Below are 8501 nucleotides of genomic sequence, written 5' to 3'. Positions count from 1 at the left end.
CGGGCCATGTGCAGCCAACAACGTGTCGTTTGTGCCACTTGACACTCCTTTCAAGTTTCTTGACTACTTCAAAGTTGGTGAATTCCGCGTTGGAAGCATATCTGATGCTCCAAGTGGTGGAGGAATTTTCCTAGACACGTCTGTTCTAGGCGCTGATTACAGGTAATTCATTGAGATTATATTCGAGAACACTGAGGATATTGTCCAAAGTTGGCATCTTAATGGCTACTCTTTCGGGGTCGTAGGGTATGTAGTGATCAATGATTTTTGTTATGCGCGTTATTTGAATCTTTATTTTGATTTAATTTTGATTTTATATGCAGGATGGATGTAAGGCAGTGGACTCAAGCTAGTAGAAATATATACAATCTTCGTGATATAGTTGCACGTTGCACAACTCAGGTAACGTTAAAAAGAATAAAGAATTTGAAGTCACTTGTTTAATGGAAGAAATACGCGTTAATTTCACATATGGTCACTGAACTTTACTCCCTATAATTTTACGGGTGTATCATAAGTCATGGACTGCAATATATATTGCATTGGACAATGTAGGAATGTGGAACCTAAGGACTGAATTTTGGGCGCGACAATATCTTGGACAACAATTATACATGAGAGTTTACACTACATCAACATCTTTGAGAGACGAATATCCAATTCCAAGGAACGCTCGTCTTTGTGGCAAAGTGGCTGGGCGGCACACACGACCACTTTAAGCAAAGTTTCCAATTCCAATAGAGAGGAATTATATTATACAATCCTTATTATTGCGATTTTTAGAAGTAATATTTTATTATTACTACTACTACGGCCATTTGTGTACCACTAGCTGCTAATTTGAATGACCTTAACTCAAGGTCTCATTCTTTCTTCCACGGAACTTTGTATTTGGTTCTTTCCTCATTGTTTTAGTTGTATTAAAATGAAGTTTTTTCCATTACCGTATGCAGATTTGATGCTTTCTATATTTACTTTTCTTTTTCGGTATTTGCATTGGCGGTCGACTAAATCTGGACTCGCGTTGAAAAATTCTATACCAGTAGTAAAACACTTTCTAATAAAGGCGATTTCATATGGCCAGAAGTTATGGTCAAACAAATCGTTCACTAATTCTGGGGTCTCCAATAGCCCAACAGATGTTTCAAGATTTGAAAAGAGAAAAAGAGATGAAATCATCAAATTAACTCTCTTAATACCTCCGCCCTCTCCTCCGATTGGATTATGAATCGCGCGTTAACAAATCTGAATTACTTATTATTTGTACATTCAAAAGTTTAATCTAGCATTAAAAGATTGAATATGTGGTAAAATCTTAATTGTCACAACCTAATCAATGTGCACAGTAAATATATTTGAACATTGACAAGTGACTATTGGCGTGGAAGGGATAAGTGGGGATTTTGACTACTTATTAGCACCTTTTAGCTTTTTTTAAGTCTAAAAGCGTTCAATTGTGTTCACGAAAAATGATGAAATGTGCTTAATTGCAGGAATATTGGAACGTGAACTCCCGAGATGAAATCCAACTCAAGAAGGAGTAATCTAAACTCAGGGACATAAAGAAGCTCAAAAGTGCGGACCGCAGAATATCATCTGCGACCGCAAAGTATGAATGAAAGGTCAACAGAAAAAGCTGCAAAGTGCGGTCCGTACACGAATTGTGCGGCCACAGAAGCTGGGTTAAGAGAAAAGTTCAGAGAATCTGCATTTCAAGACCGTCAAAAGTGCGGACCGCACAATTATTGTGCGGCCGCAGAAGAAGAGCTATGCGGCCGCAGTTACAATTGTGCGGTCCGCAGAAAGAGTGTAGTGTGACCGCAGTCCAGAAGTATGCGGCCGCAAAGTTCCAATCTTGTCAAGCTGAAGAAAAGTGCGGACCGCACATGGAATTGTGCGGTCGTAGAAACTCCGAAAGGGCATTTTTGTCCGAAATTTTTAGCCCTGTATAAATAGACGAGTTTCACTTTTTTAGGTCAAGTTTTGACATCAGCCGCTACAGTAGATGGTTTCTTTTACTCTTTTTAGTAGTCTTTGCTATTTAGAGCTTTTTGAACATTGATTTCATCATTTTAATTATTAATATGGGTTTAATTATCATTTCTTCTTCTGCTTCTTCTATTTTAAGCATGAGTAGCTAGATTTTTCACTAGGGTTGTGACCCAACCCTAGAGTGTAATCTTAATGGATGTTTGATTTATCGTTTGTTTATGGTTGGTGTTTATTATTTAGCCTTGTTCTTGCTTTTAATTGTAGAATTAATGGTTGCAAATATTAGTTCATGCCTTTTTTACTTGGTCTCTACTTGAAAAAGAGAGACTTAATCTAGGAAAGCTTGGCTAACAATTTAGATCAATCGAGAGATTGATAAATCCAATTAAAGGGTTGAACCTAGAGATAGTAAAACCCGACTTGAGTTTTTTATCATCCGTTTTGTTCAATACCCATTTGGTGTTGAGAAAGCCAAATTGGGCAAAATCAATCTCTGACAGAGAGGTATTGAGTGGGTACTTGAGTGTTGATAGCTATAATACACCCCGTCCAATAAAACAAGCTTTAAATTTTACAACCCATTAGGCAAACACATAGGTGAAGGTCATAACCCTAGGCCCTTTATATCATTTGAAAAACAACAAAAACAATTTCCTAATTTATTTCTTAGTTTGCAATCTTAGTTTAAATTAGACCTAGAAACAATCCCAAGTTTGTGGAAGTGCAAATTGAGATAATTCTAGCTCATACACTGCAATATATACTCCTAAGTCCCATTCGTAGCTCCCTATGGAAAATCGACACCGGCTCCTTGTTGGGTATTACTATTGAATCGACCATTTCATAACCTTAAATAGAGGTGTGACTTGGATGAGATCAAGGGGTCACAATTCTTCATGATCAAGGTCCAAGAGGCAGAAGATGAGGTCTCAGAAGTAAAGGAAAGCCAGGATGAAGAGCAACTTGTAGATGTTAGGGAGGTACTTGCTAAGTATGTAGGTGTTTGGGGAACCAACTCAACTACCACCTTCCAGAGGAGTTTTTGACCATCACATTCCCCTACTAGAAGGTACCTCACCAATAAACTCAAGGCCTTATAGATACTTACCCATTCAAAAAGATGTCATTGGGACTATGGTTAAAAAGATGCTTAACCAGGGAATTATCTAGTATTGTTCAAGTCCCTATGCATCACCTGTGGTGTTAGTGGGGAAGAAGGATGGCTCTTGGAGGTTATGTGTGTAGAGCATTAAGCAAGGTGACTGTGAAGGAAAAGTTACCAATTCCTATTATAAATGAATTACTGGATGAGCTAGGGCGTCTCATGTTCAGTCCATGATAGACTTGAGGGCAGGCTATCACTAGATAAGAATGACACCTACATATGTCCCTAAAACAGCCTTCAAAACATATTCTGGCCATTATAAATACTTGTCCATGCCATTTGGCTTGACCAATGCACCTTCTAGCTTCCAAGGGCTGATGAACCATATCTTTCAGTATCACCTTAGGAAATTCATTTCAGTCTTTTTATGACACTCTCATCTATAGCAAGAACTTGGAAGATCACATACGACATCTCAAGATGGCATTTGAATTATTAGTGCAACACCAGTTGCTGGCCAAGAAGAGCAAGTATGTCTTTGCTGCTAAAAGAGTTTAGTACCTAGGACATTATATCTCAGCACAAGGGGTGTCCACTGATCCAAGAAAAGTTAAGCTGTGAGATCTTTGCCAGAGCCACAGTCTGTGGCACAATTGAGAGGATTTTTAGGACTGGCAGGGTATTACAGGAGATTCATCAGGAGCTATGTGGTCATTAGTAAACCTCTTACTGACATGGTTAAAAAAGACAATATTGGATGTGGTGAAGAGGTCGGGGAAGCTTTGAAACAACTAAAGGAGGTGAGGTATTGACTACATCACCAGTCTTAATCCTCCCATATTTTTCTCTAATGTTTGTGGTTGAGACTGATGCATGTATCATGGGCATTGGGGCTATCTTAATGCAAAAAGGGCACCCTATTGCATTCCTCAGCAAAGGGCTATCCAAAAGACATCAGTCTTTGTCTGTATATGAGAAGGAACTAGTGGCTTTTGTACTAGCTGTGAATAAGCCGCCACAACATCTTACAGCTAGACCCTTCATTATGAAGACATACCAAAAGGCTCTCAAGTTCTTATTGGAGCAGAAGTTACACACATGCACTCAACTCAAATGGATCACTAAGCTAATGCAGTTTGACTTTGAAAGCAAGTACAAACAGGGAAAAGAGTAAAAGGCAGTTGATGCTTTATCAAGACTTTCTTTGGTTATACTGGCTACAATGACACTGTCAAATATGGAAACTGACCTATTGGAGCTGATCATGAAAATATGGGACAAGGAAGAAGAATTAATAGAACTAATTCAGGCACCGAAGGAAAACAGAACTAAGGTTAATGGTTACACTTTCATCCATGAACAACTAAGAAGAAAAGTAACTGAGAGGGGACATCCTGCTACTCTGGCATAGTGCACCAGTAGGAGGGCACTCTGGCATTGACAACACCTATAGAAAGTTGGCAGCACTTTTCTGGTGGAAGGAGATGAGAGAGGAGGTTCAGAACTATGTGAAAGCTTATGATATATGCCAAAGGCATAAATATGATAATGCTCCTTACCCTAGACTATTATAACCTCTTAAAATTCCAGTAGCAACATGGAGTAGTATAAGCACGGACTTCATAGAAGGATTGCTTAAATCAAAGGGGAAAACTATGATTTGGGTAGTGGTAGACACTAGACAGACTCACAAAATATGCCCATTTCATTGGTCTTTCTCACTCTTATTCTACTTATGATATAGCTAAAATCTTCATGGAAAATATTTACAAGTTACATGGGGTGCCAGAAGATATCACAGTGACTGGGACCCAATTTTACAAGCAAAGTTTGGCAAGAACTATTTTCTATGATGGGGTGACTCTGAACACCACCCTCAGATAGATGGCCAGACATAAGTGGTAAATAGGTGTTTAGAGACCTATTTAAGGTGTTTATGCTCAGACTCTCAGGATGATTGGATTCAGTTCTTAGCACTTAAGTGGTAAAGATTTTGGACAGATGTATGATTTAAAGATGAAACAAGGCAGCAACTCAGGTCTTAATTCAATGGAAGCAATTACCAATAGAGTCAGCTACGCGGGAAGACTATCAGGTCCTGAAGATACGTTTTCCCACCTTCCTTCCTTGAGGACAAGGAAGATGTTAACAAGGGGGAACTGATACGAAGATGAATTGTAGCTGTTTAACAAGTCGTACACTGGACTTGCGGAGTTGTACCTGACGGTTAAGTTAGTTAAATAGTCAAGAGAGTTAAAAGTTTGTAGTTAGTGCAAGTCCCAGAATAGTTTAAGTATAAGTTTTGATATTTACGGATTAGCCCTGTTAGATGTCTATTTCAAATACTTATAGTCCAATAGAATTAGTTATGCTATTTTGTCTTTTAGCTGATAGTGGAAGCACATATATCCCTGTAAGCAATCGTTGCTTTCATCAATTGAAGAATTATCATTTCTATTTTCTTAGTTTTCTTCTTAGTTGTAGATTTTCCCTTTCAAACCCTAGCAGCCGTGACAGTGTTTAGGGCATTCCCCTTCATAATAATAATTGATGATGAGAATAATCATTCTTTTTCTTTCTTTTGCGATGTATTCATCTAATTCGAATATTGAAGAAAATATAGAAGCAAGATAACATCGATGATACTGAAAATGTCCTTTATCAGGCTATCATCTATTTTCTCAAACGTGATAATATGATTTGAGATAATTATAAGTTTAGTTATGTTCGTCCATTCAAATTTAAGCTGGTAAAAATTAATTGTAATCTATTAGGTACTAATTACTAAAAAGTAGCTTAAGTTGTCCATTTGTCTCGGACTCTTTTATTTAATGTGAACATTCTATTTTTGGATGGCAAGAATGCTAAACACAAAAGAACATACAAAGTAAGTTTCTCTTACCGGTCAAATGCTCCATATTGAAGCGAAATATTACATTAAAAGTCCGCATTTGATACTTTAGTAAATTCAAAAAAAATATCTTTTATTTAAAAGAAAAGGTGTAAAAATTAACCTTTACACAATGAGATTGTTGTTCTAACTGCAAGCTCATCTTAATAAAAATTAGATTTGTCACGCCCTAGGTTCAGGGGTTACGTCAGTGCCATTCGACTACTTAATCCCCCGAATAAATCGGCATTTCATATTATGTTATATTTAACACCAACACATATGTGGATACGAGTTTCCTTTTACCATCATATGCATATCATTATCACCGAATCCAAGTAGTTCCGTATCATGCAGCGAACATTTATATTTAAATGCAACAAACATATATTTGCACATAAGATTACGAATATCGATATAAGCATAATGTCCCAGCTATACGAGACGTCAATGTACATACAATCCAAATGAATAACTCACTAATATAGAAATTCACTAAATTATAAAAGAAAGAATACATGAGTTATTTTAGGATATATCCCAATACAAAAATAAGAAATGATTATTGGCCATTATCGAATTATAAATAGGGCTTATCAACCACTTGGTCTGAGAGAAGCTAGAATTGTCATCTCAAGTGTATATGTCCGTCGGATGGCGCACCTGTATGTCAAAAGAAAGTGCCATAGACTTTATCACCCGAAAGATATGGCAAGTCTTTAGTAAAACATGAGCAATAGGTACAAAATAATCATAGGCTTTGTTAAGCATTTCAACATGTGTATTTAAATAAGAGTGCCGCAATAAATTAAACCATGAAATTCTTTCCTTAAGTTCATTTCTAAAATCATTAGGTGTCACACCCGGATTTCCCACCATCAGAGCCGTGATGGCGTCTACTCGTGGTAGCTAGGCAAGCCAACTTATTTACCTTTGCATCAATAAACAATTATCTTAACAGTTTGTAGCATCAATATAGAACATGAAATCTACTAAGAACAGTAGCGGAAGTCTGTCTTATAAATATGAAACAAAATGCGGAATAGTCAATAATAACCTCTACCCGAGATTTGGTGTCACATTACTCACGAACTACTAAGAATATACTAAATACAAAGGTATGAAAGAAATATATAAGCTGTCTGTCTCGAAAACAATGAGGCAACAGTCAAAACAGAGAACATAAAGAAGAGACGCCGGGCCTGCGGACGCCTGCAAGGCTACCTCAGTCTCGTGTAAATGAAATCCTGCTCCCGTACTACTGCTGCTGCTGCTCCTCAAAACCTGGACCTGTGCAAAAATGCACAGAAGTGTAGCATCAGCACAACCGACCCCATGTGCTGGTAAGTGTCTAGCCTAACCCCGGCGAAGTAGTGACGAGGCTAGACTGGACACCACATAAACTTGTGCAGTTATAAATATATAGCGAAAATCGAATACAAAGCAATTAACAATATGGGAGGGGGAAACATGCTATGGGGAGATACAATATTAACAGTAACCCAGGGTAATAAACTAAAGCAACTTAGATCCACCATAAACAAGGAATCAATACTCAATATATACACAGGGCATCAAATAACTGTTGCGGCGTGCAATCCGCTCCATAATTACCATTGTTGCGGCGTGCAACCCGCTCCACAAATACCACTGTTGCGGCGTGCAACCCGACCCATATCATTTATCATGTATCATTGTTGCGGCGCGCAACCCAACCCTCACATATTATTGTTGCGGCTACAACCCGACCCTCACATATTATTGTTGCAGCGTGCAACCCGATCCTCAATATCATTGTTGCGGCGTGCAACCCGCTCCGCCAAGATCATATTTCCTCATCCAAACCACAGTCACAAATACGGGGTAAGAGAGTAAATAAACAATAATGAAAATCCCGACAAGGGAATACACATGACAAACAACTTAATAATCTCAGTATCCCGGCAAAGGAGAGAAAAAAAAACCAACAACAGAATCAACAAAACGTCCGGCAAGGGAATAACCAGTAACTCTTTCCCTTTCTTTCTTTTCTTACTCCACGATATCACTGGAGCCCAAGCTGCAAGAAATTCTTATCTCATATTCTGTCACAAACAACAATAGAACGACATCCCAGTGAGGGAACAAAACATTATCTCAAATATCCCGGCAAGGGAATTACTATACCCACATTAGTTCCAACATCTAACCACCACATTAGTTCCAACATCTAACCACCACAGCTATAACCAACCTATTACCACACTTGACCACCTCAGCTATATCTAACCGACTACCACACCCAACCAACCCATCTATAACTATAGTCATCATACGAAACAAGGAAACATTAACCTAAGCGACCCTAGTATCCGTTAAGAACACAATGCAGAGGAATCACAACCCAACAATAGCCCTCCTCTTTCTCACTTTTACTTCACAATTCTTTTCACAACTCGAGCAGATGCTCCAGAGGTTTAATTATCACTTATACTTTCGCAATTCGTTCTACAACTGGAGCCGACGCTCCTCAAT

Source organism: Nicotiana attenuata, chromosome 6, assembly GCF_001879085.1.
Source record: "Nicotiana attenuata strain UT chromosome 6, NIATTr2, whole genome shotgun sequence".
NCBI classification, from domain to species: domain Eukaryota; kingdom Viridiplantae; phylum Streptophyta; class Magnoliopsida; order Solanales; family Solanaceae; genus Nicotiana; species Nicotiana attenuata.
This window is presented reverse-complemented; position numbering follows the sequence as displayed.